The sequence below is a fragment of the Xylocopa sonorina genome, chromosome 9, assembly GCF_050948175.1.
Source record: "Xylocopa sonorina isolate GNS202 chromosome 9, iyXylSono1_principal, whole genome shotgun sequence".
Classification (NCBI taxonomy): Eukaryota; Metazoa; Arthropoda; class Insecta; order Hymenoptera; family Apidae; genus Xylocopa; species Xylocopa sonorina.
Window position 1 is genome coordinate 8505590 of NC_135201.1, and position 18671 is coordinate 8524260.

Here is an 18671-nt window from a genome sequence, read left to right on the forward strand (position 1 = left end):
CTAATAAATCCACATCGTCTTCAAAACTGACTCCTGTTAAGACTGCTCATTTCTATCAGAAGACCCTCGCCATCTATACAACTTTCAACAAAAATCGAACGGAAAGTGAATATATTGAAACTCTGTTATTCGAATGATTCATGGTTGCAACTCGCGTCGCAGCCCTTTGAAGTGCCAGCTCTCGACCATTATTGCTCCACGTACCACGTGTCTGTCCCACATCCACTCGTTACATCTGTTCCCCACGCTTGTCGATAGGCTTAGACTTCGCTCAGCTCCCGACACTCCCTCGAACTTAACCGAGCGTCGTTCTACTTCTCAATTACTCAATTTTTCAATAGGAAAATTTCATTTTTGAGTCTTCGCGACCCTAGTTTGGTGCCGACTGTCGTCCGTTGCAGGGAATGAGTTAAGTTAGGTTCGTCTCAGCGACGTCTAGCGCGACATTGGTAATAGCGGCTGTTAGAGCGCGCGACATAAGGCTCGATTCGCTGTAAGGATTGCATTTTCTCATGGAAGCCGGATGAATCACGCGACGAGCGAGTAGGAGAACGCGACTGACTCTTCTTCGCCACTTTTCCTCGCTACGGAAAGTAATAAGATTTCGCTGTTACGCTCGCAGCCGGTCCTTCGAAACCAGAGGGCTCGGTTCCACATCGTGAGAAAGAGGCTGCCTGCGTTCCTCGCGATGCTACAAAGCAAATCCGCCGGAGTCCCTGGCCAATCTCCGCGTTTCGTTTCTATTCAACGCTGCTCGAAAACTATTTCACGCGAGCTTGCACCCCCGCGTTCAATCTATTTCCACCCATCCTATGAGGATGTATCGCGAATGAATTCATATCTTTAGAGAGCGTTTTCGATGCGATTAAAGAGAGATTCGAACGGGTTTCTTGAGAAATCGACGAGTAAAGAGAATTATTAATTCGCGATGGAGTAATTAAATTGATGTTTCGATAGCTTTGATTAGGTCGCTCGCCATCTTGCTTGAGACGTGTTGGGCATTTGTTGTTACAAGCGATCCCCTTCAGCGGTGAAGGCGGACTGCGTCGTGAGAAAAGAGTTGCAAGTATTCTGAAATTAGCTTCTCAAGGAAACAGTAAACTGACCTTATTTCAAAGAATTTCTTTCCCGGGAGGAGAATCGAGGGCCACGCGAACCGAGAATACGTCTATCGAGGTCCGAGGAAACTTCCTCGCCATCTTACCCAGTTCATTTATACGGAACATGTTTTATCCAATTTAATTCAATGGCCACTCTGTGTGTCATTCAATTATGCGTTATGTGTCGCAAAAAAAAGAAAAAGAAAAACGAAACTGTCCCCGTTTCAACGTTATTGTCACGGTATTGTATAGTTTCTCGATAGTCGAACGAAACTCGAAGGATGTCCCCATCGTTCTCGGAATAAGAAATGAATTTTTACGCAGCGAGTGTCGCAGCAATCTTATTCACTGTTAATTAGCGATCGTCGTACGCCTTTTGTTCCCCGTTTAACTGTCGTTCAAACTTTTAACGCTCGCCCACGATTCTTTCTTGTTTGCCGTGTCCGCGCAGCTGTCGTTATTTACTGGAACACACGACGCGGCGCGTTGTCATTAACCGACAGGAATTCCTGTAATTAGTCCTGCTCCAAATTGGGCGAACTTCGCGTTCAGCTGAATGCAGCTTAACACTTGACCCGTTCGCAAACATGTTAATCAGACGGAGGCATTCCAGAAACGAATTGCACTTCTTTCGGGACCTTGCCGTGACAATTACGGAACTCGTCGTTCATCGACAATGCCCGTTTCTTTAAAATAGCATCGTGCAACAATTATTTCTAACAATCACTCTGAGAACCAAGGATATAAAATTCGTTACTCAGAATACAGAGACACAGAAGCATTATCTACGAAGTGTCCACTGACCACAATCTTTGATACCAAACCCAACTTCCGTCAAACCCCAAGAACTAACGACTTATCAAAAGTGAAACGCGTAAAATTCCAGGAAACAGGAAACCTCTGCTTGTAATCCCTAAAAGAGATGCGATACGTAAAAGAAAGAAGAAGAAAGACTAATCCAAAATGTCTGGATCTATACACCTAGTTAACATCCTCAGGCAAACACAGTACAGCAGCGTAACCGTTCGAATCGACGGAACAGCCTTCTTCTACCTCCAAGTTGAACGTACCAGCGCGAAACTGACGAGGTGTTGTGCAACAGTTGACATCTCGCGGAGAAGTTTCCGCGACGGAGGTAAACGATGATACCACGGGACGTAGGCAGTCTCGAGATCCCCCTCCTGGGGAGGGCAGCGAAGTCAGTCCGCAGGGAGCATCAAAGATTACTCGTCTCCCTGGTTCAGTTGCTACTTTCTCTCGGAATCTGTTCAGGTTGGCCGTCTCTCGTCTATCCGAGTGGAGCCCCTCCTTTAGACGGCCGTTTGCCCCTGTCAGCCGTAGCTTTGACATTAACGCGACACAGGAAACCAGCCGCGTTCAACCCGGCGTTGCACGGTCGTTCCCTCGAACGGTTTTCCACGGACGTCGCCGCAATAAAATCCTGATCGTTGCGCAACGTTGCCTCCGACAAGACAATGTTCGATCGAGAAATTGGAGTTGCGAAACGCGACGGAGATTTGCATCGAGCGTAGGCACGGTTCGCTCGCGGATCCTCCGGACACGACCAACTGGGGACAATACGCTCGATGGCGGTTCCAAGAACCGTCTAGAAAACGGAGAGCTACGACCGGGATATCTCGACGGTGAATACTCGCACTGTCCAAGTGCCCTGAATTAGTCAGACGGTTGCAGAGAGCGGCTGTGCATTTGCGTGCCATCGAAAGAGGAGGAAAGCAGCGTATCGCAAAGCGTCTGACGCGGATCATCGGAGCCTTCCTCGCTCTAATTCATCATCGCGTTGCGTAAATATCACGACGGACGATTCTAACAATAAGTACTTGATCGAACGTTTCCACTTAGAGGCGGCTCGTTGGGTCGACATCGTGGGCCGCTTAATGCGCCATGTGCCCAGCGAGTAAAGCCCGCGATAAGCGGGAGGACGCGTTCGTTCCCTACAGAGAAACGGTGCACGACTCGAGTAAGGAAAAGTGCGGACGCATTGAGAGGAACGAGGAAGCTTGAATCAATAAAGCAAAGCTTATGCCGGCCGGCTAGTATTTATAGATCGACTTGCGAGTAAGCCACGTTAGTCGCGTCCAATTATACGCCTTCCGCGTTGTTTCGATACGTTTATGCTCGTTTGATCGCCGCTTTGCATAAGACCGCCACTCGCACGCCCTTATTCGGCTTCCTGCAAAATCGCGAGCACCGTACAGTGACAAGGAAACCATTAGCCTGCTCTCTATTTGGCTAGAAATCGAAGTTGGCAAACCGAGTTCTATTTCCTTGTCTACCAATCCTTGATTAATTAACAAACAGTCTGCGATCGATATTGACAAGTATCAGACGGGAACCATATCGTACAGTTTCGTTAGAAAATCTCTAAAACACCCTTGGTACCGTTCGAATCGCGCGCGATTTGTTTTTAGTACCCATCGACAGTGCTGCCTGCGCGCGCTGATTCCCGCCGTGGTCGTCGTCGAGTTTCGTAATCGATCCTCAGCGTCGATCCATGAACGATGAATTTATATTTTCCGGGACTGGAGGAACAAATTATCGTGGCGAGTCTCCCGCGACATTAAACCGTACCCTCGAAACCCTCTTGCAGCAAATGCCACGGTCTAATGCACTTGGCGAGAACCGATAGCGGTCGGAGGAATAACGGCGTGCTCGTTCACCCATATAGTAGCAGCTACTTGTAGAGTAGCCGGTGCTCAAACTATCTGCTCTCTGAACTCTCGAGTGCCTAGTCAAGTGCTATACATCGGTAGGCGTGTTTGCGCGACTATGCGCGCGTTTGTCTGTGCAACGACCAAAAGAGCCCGATAACAGACGATCGATAACGATGATAAGTTAAAGACGATCGGATCAAACGTTCATTGCGAGGCGTTTCACTGTCTTTGCAGTCAGGACTCGATCATTTTGAGCCTCGAAGAACTTGGACTTGGATAGTTGGCGAAGAAACACGAAGTAATTAATAAGAATGGAAGTAGATTCTGTTTAAACATCGACGAGGCTGAGAAACGAACAGATTTCGACTGGTGGGTTTGGCCAGAGGCACAGGAAGTGCAATTAGAGAAACGTGGCCGTGAAATTCTGGGAGTGGAAAAACCGGCGGGATGAAAGGCGACGCCAGCGAGCAGCTCGACGAGGCCGGAGGTGGCGACAGGATTTTTCAAAGACTTTCCAGGGGCAAAAGGAAGTGGGGAACACGTTCGGAGGAAATGGTTACATGCAGGCCCGCTCCTCGCGGTCAGAATCGAACGTAACACAATACTTTAGTTTCCCCAGTCTCTGGTCAGGCTGCTTCCTTTTTGTTCACCGGATCTGCGAAGGAAAGTCGCGATCGCGCCGACAGGAAATTGGTTTTCTTTTTGCTCGACGACCACTTAATTACTCGCGTTGCATCACGACTGCCTGACAGAATTTCCATTTTATTATTATCCTTCTTGTTGTTGTTATATTAGGCGTTATTCGTTTTCCATTATTTTTATTGCCCCACTTGATGGCAGGTATACGTGACCCGGCTTTCTGAATTAGGCTGCTTCGATGGGTTAGTTAATATTCCTCTGAATTTGTTACACGACATCAGAGTACGTAGAATGCACCTAAACAGCGTTATTGGACGGTGATAGTAATTAAGGGATAAGCGAGGCGTGCATAATACCGCCAGTGTTTTCGAATTTGCCATCCCTGTGAAATTCATGAAATAGGGATTGGAATCATTAAAGAGCATTAGTGCACGGTTTATGGGGCGAGGGCACTTTGGTTCCCAGCCGGTTTTAACCAAAAATTCCACCACCTCGTATAGCCAACCTCGTTGATTACAAATTAGATTCCGTAACATTGACTCGCGTTTTTTCGTTCGATGTCTTGTTAAAATTCGAGTGACACAGTTCTCAATGAAATCTAAGTGCACGTGTACAGGTTCTGCGATTTTCTTTCTTTTATATTCTTCTATATTTTGCTTCATTAATGTTGCATCAAAAAGTTGGCCGGTTTCAGTTGAAAAACGAAACGAAAAGGAGATGTGTCGTAACGAGAAGAACGAATGCGCCTTTTAAGCTTCTAAATGCCAAGGTTGCTCAGTCGTCTCAAACCTTCTCGTTAAAACGAGCTTAATGAAAGGACATATTTTAATGCGCCAGCGTTAATGCGTTCGGTAAAACATTCCTATAGAAAGGGGCGCGCACTTGAAGCGCTGCCCGGAAGCTGAGATTCCCTGGAATCAGTCGTTAAAGCATACATTTTTAACTTGCTCGACTCTCTCCTTCTTATTCGCTTGCAATTTCTTCTTATATCACAGTAACCAAAATTCTTGATTCTTTCTTTTGCAATAAACAACAGACACGTTCAACACGTGTTCTAAATATACATATATACGTATACACGATAGCCAGATAAAGTTTTTCTGACTCGATAGAATATTTAACCGGCATTAGGGGCAATGTTCCACCATCCAGGTTATTGCCATTACATTCTTCATAAGATGAGGAGGCTGTACAGGGCGAAATTGTCCGTCATGACTTTCGCGTAAGAGGGCATCGCTTATTGATGAATCGTGTACAAGCCTGGCCTATGTAGGACGAACAACGAGACTAAGTGCAGTTTGTTTCAACAGCACTAAATATTTCCTCCGCACCCAGGGATGATTGCAAACGTGATTCAATTCGCAATTACCGGCCAATCTATAATTACTCTTCGCGCGCTTGCCAAGGTTATCAACATTCTGCCTGCGTTCGATTTCATGCTCACGAGAAGTTATTTTTCTTAACAGTAGAAGGTGGTGATGGTGTACTTGTCGCTCTCGTGGAGTACAGATCCGATGACGAAAGTGACACCATCGAAAATGGTACGAAACGCGACGTGTATTTCCAGTCAGAACTCGAACAGTAAGACGTGCATTCAATGTGGATCTTTTGTACCGTGCTCGACTTGGTCTCGTGAATACACGGTGAATTTGATCCCATCTCCGGTATAGAGTGAAATGCCGATGTCGCAAACGGTGTGCAAACATACTTGCCAGGTGTACCATAGTTGGCACACGTGCACCAGCCTGACGTCATTAATGGCACTTGGTTTTCCACTAATTTTTCCATCTTTGGTCCTGTCCGGCTATACACACTTAACGCGTGTCATCAGCATTGTAACCGAGCCCCTCTGTCCTCGCGGTTCTTCTGACTTTAGAACGACCAGTAGTTTTACATGCTTGTCTAGGATGAATGCGTTCCCCTTACTGCAAATAATCCTCTCACGAAATCTGTAGCGCTTACGTATTTGTCTATCGGTGCACCCGAAAGAGTTTGATTTATCTTACTCGGGTACAGCTCCATCCAGCGACGCCAAGCGTGGTCCCCGTGAAAAGCAACGTCGTTCCTCGGACACGTCCGAATTATGTATACCTGGTGTTCGGTTAGAAATGATCTACGAGCTAAAATAAGAGGAAAATCAAGAATAACAAGATTGCGATCGAGGCTTCGTTCTCGAGATAATACATCTTGAAGATTTGTGTCGATGATTCTGGTGCGCCATGAAATTCCAATATGGCTGCCCTCAGGTACTTGTAACAGACTTCGATGCACGCGTACTCATACGATTTTCAAAGTCACTTGTCTCGAAAACGGAACTTCGAATACAGTTTCGATACTCTTGGTTTTCGTTCTTATTTTGTCCTGTAAAATCAGCCTGTCGAATTTTCAACTGGTTACTTTTGGACACCCCGTATGTACGACCGTACCAGCAGCCGGAATGCCGTCTACGCCTCTCGAGATTCCAGTCTAAACAATCGGCCACCCTCGTTGAGGACGAAACGGTATCGTTCGTGGCTTGAACCTGAGGATTTCGCCTCGATAAGTATTTCCTTCCAGGAACCCTGCTCCTCGTGGAAGGTCTTTGGGAAAAGGATTTGCCTGTACCTAGTGGCCGTCCAAGATACCGTGTAAAAAGGGAGTTTATTGTCAGCGATCGTTCAAATTTCTCGATCCGCTCAGCCTGCATCTGCAGTCACATTTTTACACACTTCCATAAAACATTGCTTCCGTTGGCTGCGCATGCGGGTACATACCTGCGACCCACCCCATTCCCCCTCTTGTTTGCTTCTTTTATTATCTCCGGAAGATTTACAAAACTACCAGGTAGTTCAGCACTGGTAACCGACGGGAACAATTCCTCTTGACAAATACGAGATATACTCTGCCTCGAAATTCCCTGGTTTTTTTATATCTAGTTCAAACTCACGTTCCACCTCTCACACACATCTGGCACAGTATCTTCTCGAATCATAAATAGGCTAGAATGGTAGGAACGTTCCTTAACCGAAATTATACCTGAACTTCCTATGCAAGTGATGGGTATAAGCGACTTAAACCAAAATAGGAAACGACTGAATCGTCCTCAAATTCTACGCTTTCTCTCGTTAAAAAAAGGAACCCTAGGGATCGTAATGGTACTAAAAATGCCAGCGAGGGGGAAGATTTTGGCGACAACCTGTCGCTTGGGAAAGCGTAACCAATTCCCATGCCTGTCCCCAATAAAACAAGTGGAAGCGAAGGAGCTGCGATGCGAGATGGAAATATGATCGTAGCCGACAGGTCAAGAAAGTATCGACGGAATGGTTAATTGTTCAGGTTCAGGTGGCATCACCTTACGGATGACCGTCCACGGCGCGCCTATCGGGCGTGCACCTGTTCGAAACGGAAACGAAGGGAAGAATCTCGAAAAAGCCTTCGGGACATGGTCTACTGTTGGCGCGAGGGCCTCGACAGTCGGCTTGGCAGACTGTCGCGGCCAGGGTCAACCACTTGTAGGATCCTGGCAACTGCAGCGAACTACAACCGCAAAAGAGCGCCTAGGTTGGAATACCAGCCGCGCGTCCACACGTAAGCGAACGCGAGGAGGCGCGCTGCACACGCACACTGGCAGCCGTTGGCCAGACGCAGACGCGGCAAAAAGGATAATATCGAGTCGAAATTCTTGCGGCCCCGTGCCAAAATTCCGCCTCGACTCTAGTTTTTTCTCTCGCCCTGCCAGCGACCCCGCGCCACCTGTCTGCGAGCCGTTTTCCCGCGGTGGAAACGTCGATCTCGTTCGATCTTAAACCTTCCAACTTTTTATATCCGCCCCCTCAAATCATATCTTCACACGCATATTCGTATTATCCTCCGCTAGAATCGAAGATCGATATTTTTCCACGTCGATTCGCGTTGAATCACCAGCGTTAAATCGAAGTTAGGAAATAATGGGTAGTCGGTTAGGAAAATGAAAGGAATAATCGCGAATCGAGGAGAATACGCAAGATCCTCCCGGGTGTAAGCAATTCCGAGAGCTGATGGCATTTCTGAACAATGTTTCCATTTACGGTCGACGGGAACGACCGTAACCGGCTGTACGTACGTATATAGGTGCAATTAGTTTGAGAATAGAGCCGGCGTAAATGAGTAATACATCTCAAGGTCACCGGGCATTCCCAGTCCTCAGAAATAGATGTGTCCTCGGCTGGATAACCTTTCGAACAAACGCGAGACACCACGGTGCATGTAATTGACGTTATAGGTGAAAGCTCGGCTTACGAGGCCGTGCGAGGCGGAGGTTAGGTCGTCGCATTGCGGGAATTTCAGGAGCGCATAAATTATAAATGTTAATTCGATCTTCACGCGTGTAAACGTGCGCCTCGCGAACAACGGACGCGTTATATCTGATAAGCACGGAAGCGTGCCCTTACGCTACGCGAAACAATCGAGGGGAATTTTTCCAGCTAAAACCAAGATGAATAGGAACCGTCGGATGAGACAAATTGTAATGTCCATAATATGGGTTTAATAGCGTTCGACAGGGCTGAAGAGTATTCAGCATGGAACAAAGACTTTGGCGAGCTGATTAAACAACGGAAATCAGAATCTCCCGGTTGATATTGTTACGGGATAATGAATAGTGCAATTCGTTTCGAGCCCGGGTACTTGGTTGTGGCCCGTTGGAAGCTCGTATTACACGGGAATCCGAGACCAAGAACTTTCCAAACCTGACGCTGGACGTCTGTTCCATTGACAAAACCGCGCGGCGCGAAGATGGTTAAAATAAAATAAGGAGGCGGCCAGAGAGAGAAAGACAGAACCGGAAAATAGGTACACGCGTGGTTGAACGCGGTCTACAGCTGACGTCCCCTCTCGATAGCCTCTCGAAATTCGAACGCGCACTCTCGTTTTCACTAACGTACGTACAGTTAAGTGGAGGACGTAGCATCGACGCGAGGTGTACGTGTTCTGTTAGTCGATGGAAGAGGCGGAGGAAACTAATCCGTTCCCGATCCAAACTAAATGCAACGCCTGCGGCTACACGCCAAGGCGTAACGAAATTTCCACACAACTCAATATGTGCATTGCGACCGTAATTTAGCCACGGCACTTCGGTTATGGCCCGTGTCCCCGCGTTCAGCTCTGGGAACAGGCACGAACGCGAGGATATCCGGACGATTATTGTCCCTCGGACCCTTCTTCCTTGTCCCTACATTTTTTTCCTCTCCCACACTGCGGCGGTTCTCTGCCCCTCCGCCCAGGGCTTCGTTTCGTCCTCCCACGTAAGAAACAGGGCCCTACACCTCGGCCTTTGCATTCTTCACCAGACCATAGTACAGAAGGTGGACGGACAGTAGGTATAGAATCAATAAGAGTCAATTTTACAGGTATCTCGAAACACGTATTTCCGTCCGCCTTTATGTCCATTTTAAACACTGGGATTACGCTTAGAGCATTAAATGGGAAATATTTCTACGTACTTCCTGCGGGGCTATTTAATCCCTCGCGCGAGCTATCTTTAAAACATCGTGAAAGATAAGTCCTTTTTCTCTCTATCTCTCTATACATTTGTTAGGCTGTATGTTTCAAGATTAAATAAGCAATAAAAAGTTTAATATTAAAACTAGCATCCAGTAATACATAGCACGCGCCATTTCAAACTGAAACAATGACGGTCTGTTCAAATATAATAATGTGACGGAGTAATGTACACTGTAACGAATCGCATCGTTACAACCTCGATACGTATCGGTGAACGCGGGTAGATGAAGAAATAATTCAAGTTCGACGGGGAAATACGAACGTTATTGTTATCATCGATGAAAAAGTGGCCGTTCAGCGGTGAACGGAGCGGATGATCGAAGGCGAGGCGAGGCGAGGCGAGAACAGAAACGAAGACGAAAGGAGGAGGACAGGTAAACCAGTTTCTTCTTGCTCGCAAGATCATCGGCTCTGGCTGTGATCCTTTCCGTCTACCCTCGGTTCAGGGATTCCCATGGCTCCAGCCACGGGCTCTCCTATCCAGAACCCGTGGCGCGTCTAACGGTTTTCTATTGTCCCTGGCCCGGGACCCCAATAGCGATCAGGAGGGGTCCCAAGGCCCGGTCGTTCTCGTGTTCTGCCAATCAGAGGTGCAGGCCGGCTGCTGCGGGCACGAAAAATTTTCTACAACGCTTCTGCCTCGCGTTCCTCTCCTCCCTCGGCCCCGACTGTGACTAACCGCGCCTGGTATACGCTCTGTAACGAGGAAGAGGGAAGCGTGACCTCACGATCTTCTGCTATCGATCGCCACGGGGAGTCGTCGAGATTCTCGCGATCCGTTGGCAGAATTAAACTAATGGTTTCCATTGTGCAGGGGGGGAGCCAACTAATTGAGCTTTTCGTAGACTTTGAAGAATGCGTACCCGTGTAATTTCATTTAAACCGCGTCGACCGTCCGTACCCGCTTCTCAGCCGTTTCTCAAAACGCGTCTCCCTCGAACTTAAAACGTCCCACAGTATCGATCCAAGTGGAATATGCAATACCAATCGCGACAAGAAGAAACAGGGAGACTCTACAAGACACCAAGCTAGAATGATATACAACTGAACGTGACTAATTGCAGGACGAAGGTGTGCACGGTGAAAGGTAAAAAAAAAAAAAAAAAATCAGTCTTCCTCAAAGGATCTTGCATACACCGTCGCTGTAGAGGCGAGGAGAATGGTCGTATCCGCGGTGCGGCATGCGGTGCACCCGGCCGATGGACGCGGGCGGCATTGCACGGCCAGCCGGACTGCGCTCGGCAAAGATGGATGCATCGGCGGAGAGTAGCAGCGTGGCTGGTGTGCGCGTGCAACGTGCGACGCGTAAGAAACGACGAGCGAGCCCGCGGTGGACAGAGACGAGAAACGGAAGAGCGGCGGGACGCGGTCACCGAAGACGATCGGCGACGCGAGGGATAGCTAGAAAGGGGATGAGGGAGAAGGATGGTTCGCGAGCGGGACGAGTGGAAACAAGACGGTAGACGGCGCGCGTGTATCGAGGCGAGGAAGATGGACGATCCTGCTGGCTGGCGCGATGAGGACAGCCAATAAAGAGACTATTCGCGAGAGGAAACAGAAGGAGGAGGAAACGATGGAGGGAAGCGAAAAAAAAAAAAAGGGAAACGAGAATGAGGAGGAGGTGGAGGCCGGCTGGGTGACGGGAAAAGGGAGGAAGGGGGATGGTCGGTGCTCTCCTACTACGGTCGTACGAGGCTTCCACGAATCGGGACCTCCACGGTCTTCTTCGGCCAGTCTGCCGCTCGGCCGGGGGAGCCCGGAGTATAGGCCTGAACTCACAGACGATATTATGGTTTAACTTCAAATTATTATGTTCCTTATATGGCGGGCCATCGTATATCACGGCGCAGGCTGTTCAATCTTGCCAGAGGAGTCGTCCTCGACTCCTCTGGGACGTGTCAGTGCCCTTGCGCATGTCCAGGACTTTCTTTGCCTGCGCGGGTCTAATAACGGGCTCGGCTAACGGGGGGAAATTCCTCTGGAAAAACGATCTCGTAATTATTTCCGACTTTCCACGGTGGTTGATGGCGCGTGTGATCCTTCTCCGTCTCGACTGATGCATCATTGATGTTTCAGTGTAATACGGTTATTCTCGATTGCGAAATTTTGAGGGTATTGATATAGTTGGATAATTAATATGTCGGCGATTAGACGAACGTTGATGGAATCGATAGTTGAATTGTGTAAATTGATGGGATATTTGTAGGTGTCGATGTAACGTTAGTATGGTATGAATGACGATGATTATTTGTAACTGTCGAAAGCGGATGTGTCGTATTAGTTAGTGATAAAGAGTTCCATAGGGTATTAACGTTAGATCGCGGATCTCTGTCGAGGACGGATCCCTGACAAGGTCAAAACCAGTTTGGTCATCTTCCAAAACAAATGTAGTCACGTTATAGCAAGGCTTTTCCATAACTAGTTTCACTTGGCCCAGATATGGTGTTGGTACATTAGTCCTCGATCCTAAGAGTACAAGATTCCTCAAGTTCTTGCATTCCTGTCGAGATATTTTTACCATTACGAAAACGTCGGCCGCGCAGGATGCATTGGAACAGGTAGTACGAGCCGACTGGTCGAACATTCGATATGCGCGAAAACGAATCGAGCACGCCGGATGAAATTTCCCTTCGCGTAAGAGAAAAACAGCTGGCCTCCCGGCGAATCAGAATTAAATAGTTGTGCACGCGAGCATCTTTCAATGAACCGAACGTAATCGATGCGCCTTTTATTCCTGCCTCATTAATTAAGTCAAGTGAGCGGAAATTCTGGCGCAACGCGGCAGAGATTGCGCCAGGGCGACCCAATACAAATTTCACCGCACTGAAAGGGTTAAAAGGACAGCGATTTCAGCTCGTGATCTCCTTTGCAACCACCGGTTGCTCGTCTATAGCTCCTCTGGATAGACCTCGAGCTTTCACGCCGAACTCGAGTAGCGACACTCGTCTTTCAGAGACATCGCGGCTCGCTTGCGACACGAAATTACTATCTTCCCATTTTTTCTCCTTTTTTTCCTTCTTTGAAAGGAGAAAGCGCGTGGCTTCCTTTGACGCTACGTGAATGACCAAAACGCGCGTTGGTCCGCGTGAATAAATTGGAGACAATTCTAGAAGAAAAGACAGCGAGGACAATACGAAATTGCTCGCTTGTTCGTCAGCCAGGAAATATTAGGCGTACGCAAAAGTTTCGATCGACGTTAAAGCGATCCGTGCAACGTCGTTTCGCGGAAACAATACCTGGTATTATCGAAATCGTCGACGCAGCCCAATCAGTTGCCATTCAGAACGGAAATTGGCCGAGCCGAGTGAATCGTATTGCTTGAAAATAAAATTGAAGTACGGACATCGAGGGGCACCATCTTGCGTCTCTCATAATAACGAGCGAATTTTACGCAGCCACGGAATACCGCTGAGCGCTGTAAAAAACCATTTATGACGGTGCACGCAGGGGTTGCTATGTCGAACCCCAGGGCTGCGAAAGATGGTTTTGGTCAATTTTAAACGCGGTGAATATGACGCGATGACGTTTTGCACAATTTAGTGGACGCGAATCCACAAATTTCAACTGGAGTGGCCGCTGAAAGGCCAACGTCGATAAATCAACCGCGTTTTACCGTTTGAGGAAACTCGGACGCGGAGCCCACGCAAACTTTATGCATCATCCCCATAAGCGGAAAAAACATTTGCCCGATGAAAGCACGCTTCTAAAACGAAGTCTCGATTCCAGCTGAATTTCAAATTTTTTTTCAAACAACAAAGACCTCTAAACAAGGGGGACAGAAATTTTGCTTCCTCTTTCGGAGTTAGAATTTCAGTTTAATAAAAACAGTCAGCATTTTCGAACGAAACGAATGAAATTGAAATATTTTTTATGCAAAGCAGAGAGAGAGATGAGAATACAGTGGAAAGCAATGACGCTAGCGGAGAAGAAAATTGATTATACCGGGTTATTGAGGCACAGACGAAGTGTAGCCGCTTCCTCGGTTATAGCCGTTTCACCTTTGTGGTTTCCGGGGATAGAAATTTTACGTACACTAAATAAATAACTTCCGGCCTGTTACGTAGCCAATGCGCCACACGGTATGCTTCCATCGAGGAAATTATTAAACCGGCATGCAAGTTACACCGTCTCGAGCGCAGTTCAGGAGAAACTAAGCCTCCATACAAGTTTTACGAGCCAGTGTGTATACTTATCTGTTCCTACGTACTTGCGAACCCGTATACGCGTAACGTATCAGATTTTTAAGTAATTACGACACATCGACGCGTACATCAATTCGAAAGTATTCCATCATTGGTATTGCTGGCTCGAAAATTTCCAATACGCCTCCTCTGTTTGCGATAATGACACAGAATTTGCGAGAAGGCGATATCGAAACGCAGAGCGTCCAAGATCTGATCGTAGTATCGTGGTATCGTCGTTTTTAGAACGAGAAATACTTTACGTAATAGCGTTACACATTTTTTATTGGGTCTGGTGTACGTGTATACACGCTGAGCGGTTATTGTTAGTTGAGATCAACAGGAGTTTTATTTCCGTGGTCCGCAAAGTACATATTAACCTCTTTTCTCGATCAGAACCTTTCACCGCGAGAGCACAGATTCGGATTACGATACAGACTTACATTTATGACATCACGAGGCCGAACGAGTGCAAATGAAAGTTGCAGGATTACTCTTACTCTCGCCAAGCGTGAAAGGAAAACCCGTTTATTATGTGTCGTGCCACACACCGGATCAAGGATTCGCGTGTTCTGAAATCTTGTTCTGCTCTCTAACGTTCCTCCGGGTGCTCCTCGTGTTATTGCGTCCGTTTAATCGTCCGAAAATAACGTGCAAAAACCAACCAGCTGAACATTTTCCCCACCGTGTATAACGTATCGTTCATTTTTTTCCCTAAACTGTACCTTTTCTTTTTTTTAGTTCTACATATTTTGCGTTCAATGCTGCAACGTTAATATTCTCCTGGAAACGATACAAATTTGAACGATTCGAATGCAGAGACAATCTATAGAAAGTACAAGAATCGAAACGCGTTCGATCAACCGTTAAATCGTCGGGATCGTAACAAATAGTCCTTGAACGGATCGTGTCGTTAAAACGAGACAATCGATTCCTTGACATCGAATAAATCTTTGTCGTCGAACGTTTCGCGGAATAGCACGCGGCGTTACAGTTTTTTTTCTTTTTCCAAAGGTGTTAAAACCCTCGAGAAAATAGAGGCGAACATTTAACGAAAGATAAAAATGTATCTTTAGTCCGTCTCTGGCTCTTACGATTAGTTGTATGTATTTACGATTACAGGATTTCCTTTCCACGCCCACTATATGTGCCCCCTTCGTTCGAAATAACGCAATGTCGGCAAAAAGTACAAGTTCTCCCGGTTTGCTCGTCTCGTTCATTTTTCATGTTTAACGCGCGAACTTTTTGCATTCCGCGGAAGATCAGCGAGCAAACCAGCGACGAAATTCCATTGAAGTCTCTCGTTGCACCCGCTCGAAGGCATTGGGTGCTCCTTTGACAGACGTCTGGGTGCACGCGCCACCACGCGCCCACACGTTTGCCAGGCTAATAAAGAAACACTCGGTATTTACAGATATTTACTCGGTTCGATTAAAGTAATGTGTACCCGTCAAATTAATTTGCTCGATTTAAATAGCTATGCCATTTGAAATTCAAACGAGCTCCTTTTAATCGCGCACGATACTTACGTGGATTTAAATAAATCGCCACTCTCGACTGATGTTTATCGAAATCAAGTTTTTTATCGTCTCGAATGAAATCGTTCGCCTTAAATCCTAATAAACATCCAGCGTAGATCGAATGTTGAATCTCGAAATTGCCAAGTTTCCGAAACTTCGGTTCATTATTTATCGTGGCACGTACCTGGCCGAAAGGTGGCGGAGTTACACGAGCCCGACACGAAAGTTTGCGACCAACGCTGTGCGGCACGTAGCGTGAAGTGAAGTCTGTTATTCGATTTTACTGTTAAAATGTGTATTATACGCGTGTTGTATCGTTCACCGATCTGTTGAAACGCTTGGAACGATTGCCAGTAGCATGCTGGTGTAGGGGAACGTGAATTAAAAGAAGTACACGTCCGCGTTATTCGAGCCGGCGAAAACCTAACCTTCAAACGTGTCGCGTCGAAAGAGTTTACCGGTTTGTTTGATTACACGACTGCTGTAACATTGTGCACGAGGTAAGAATTGTTCCGTTTAATCTATGCGATATCCAGCAGCGTGATTGCGCATTTCTGCTAATTGAGACGAGAATTGCGTCTAATTAATTAATGATCTCTGTCGCGTGACAAATAGGTGTTATAACAAGACATCGATACGAGCGTTTCTTTTCTTCGAAATATGCCATTGCGGAGCGACACGATTTTTCGAAGGAATATCGTGGCTGCGTCTCTCGTTAAAGTCCAATGATCGAGTAATTGAGAAGCGGAAGTGCATCGACGGTTAAGGCGTGATTGGGCGATTGTTTTTGGCCCGGAAATACGTCAATTGCAATTTCACGGCAAAACCGCGGTTTATTGTTCCGTGCTCTCCGTGCTCGCAGACTGTGCAGTATGTTCGACAAACCAGGATTTGTTTCAAACTATTTAAAACCGAAAGGAAATCATTGGTAGCCGTTGTTTTGCTTCGTTTTTTTATTTTTGCGAAATCAAACGCGAACCTCTGAATGCGATGATAATCTGTGCAATATTTTTACGACCATGTACACGTTTTGACTAGAATAATATACAATACGTTGGAGCTGCAACGAAACAGGCAGAAACGCGGTGGCAAATAAAAGGTTGCTTGTTCGAAGCGAAAAATGGAGATTGTAAAAATTTATAATTGGATGAACTGGACTCGATAGAAAATCGACGTTCGTGTACACATTTCGTACACCCTTTCCCTAGATTTTATTATTCGATACATTTTATCGTATCGCTCACTGTACATGTAAAATTGAACGTAACGTTACGCGTTGAACCTAGTACGTAATATGTTGATAGAAAGTAATCATAAGAGCGTATCGACGCAACGGTAACTGATAAACTTGTGTCTCTTTCTGGTTTCAGGTACGTACCGCATTTTTGTTCGAATTCTAACGTTTCCCGTGCGATAGAAAGTGAACAAGTAGAGAAACAATGATGGCGCGACGACAGCGGTCGCTGGTGAGTAGAATTTCCATTAATGAATTCCAAGAGCATCGCGTGGCGATGGCGTCAGACGCCTCCTCCTCGTTTTCTCGTTTTTGTTTTCTTTTTGCCGGGATCCCACGACGCTCGTGGATGGCGGCTGGTCGTTCGTTCGAGGAAATGGGCAAAAAAATTTTAATTTCTTCAGCATGTGCGCCATAGGTGACGGATCGTGGCGATAAACGTTCCTCTCGTTATTCTCGTCAGTTTTTGGTCCCCGCGTGGTCGTGTCCAGATGGCAAAAACGTTCGATTCCCTGAAACTGGATCTCCCGGTTCGTCCTTGCACCGGTCGACAAGCTTTTACCGTATAGTCTATTGCAGCCATAAAATTCGTTACGATAACAGATAACCACGTAGCAAGGCCTGCTCTCAAACAGCCAATTGACCGTGAAAAAGTAGGGCTGTCGGCTCTATCTTTTTTTTTTTTCTTCAAATCACTAAATTCTACTTCGCTGGAGGATTGATTTACTAAAAAGTTACGCTCCAAAATGTGTTCTCAGAGAGTTTTACGTGTCGCAGCTGTATAAATGAAGAACTTCGTTTCAATTTTAAATGTTCAATTTGTCTATGCATATAATTACAAACGCGTCTTATTACGATGTGACGTAATAATACAGAGATACATAATATGACGTAAGTACATAGAACGGTGGCATGTAAAAATAAGTGCATAATTCAGGGTTATCCGACGTCCGTTGAAGTGATGCAAAACTTGGCTAATTCGGCAGAACGAATTGCACAAGAAATTGGAGCTCACCAGCGGCGCAACAAAGCGTAGTAACCTTGGTTTGTTTTCACTCGAAGAAAAATCACCAAAGCGACACGGCCACTCTCACTCTCACTGTCGATAGGCGGACTTCCTTTTTCTTGCACCTCCTCATCATCGACAGCGGCGGCCTTGGCAACGGGGAACAAACGCGCGTATATACACACCTATTTAACCATCCGTATGGAACGGTCGTACGATGATTGAAATTGCAATCGATCGATTCGCTACGCGTGGCAAATTATTTACTCCAGAGATGTGACGTACGTATATGAAATAAGGTTGAAATCCTTTCACGGTATCGCGTCAAGCCTCAGGTTTTTTTTTATCCTCGCCGTGGGAGACAAGATTGCTCCAATTTTATCATTCCTCCACCCGCCGTAATGGCTGTTCCGGTTTATAAAAAGTGAAGAAAAATTAATGAATTCCACGTTAGCGGCAATAAATATAATTACGGTTGAAAAGCGTAGTAACCTGAAGAGGTAATAAATGTAAAAACTTGTTGCTGTGATATGATAATGTACTAATAACGTCGATATAATGTCTCGCATTAGCGCTACGTACATAATTGCACCAATCGCGTCACTTCTCGCGTGGTTTCTTTACAACACCTACGCACGCCACGTTAATCGTCTCGCGATTCGCCTTTAAACATATTATTTTCTGCTCCTCGCTCGTACGGGTAACAATTTGCCATTAACGAACAGGCGAACGAAACCCGCCCACATTTTTTTCTCTCCCCTCTTCGAACCCTTGGACGGAACAAATATCCGTTCACCCT

At 46.5% G+C, this 18671-nt stretch overlaps 1 protein-coding gene across 3 annotated transcripts in view; it reads left to right on the plus strand.

The window, feature by feature from the left end:
• The window catches only part of Brat (tripartite motif-containing protein brain tumor), a 78059-nt gene that overhangs the window by 20764 nt on the left and 38624 nt on the right, over nt 1-18671 (plus strand). Inside the window, exon 2 of one of the 3 annotated variants that reach the window (XM_076901547.1) lies at nt 17003-17098. The exons of the other annotated variants lie outside the window; for them this stretch is intronic. The gene's annotated coding sequence lies outside the window, so the exon portion shown is untranslated. The remainder of the gene's footprint in view (nt 1-17002; nt 17099-18671) is intronic. 3 annotated transcript variants of the gene reach the window in all.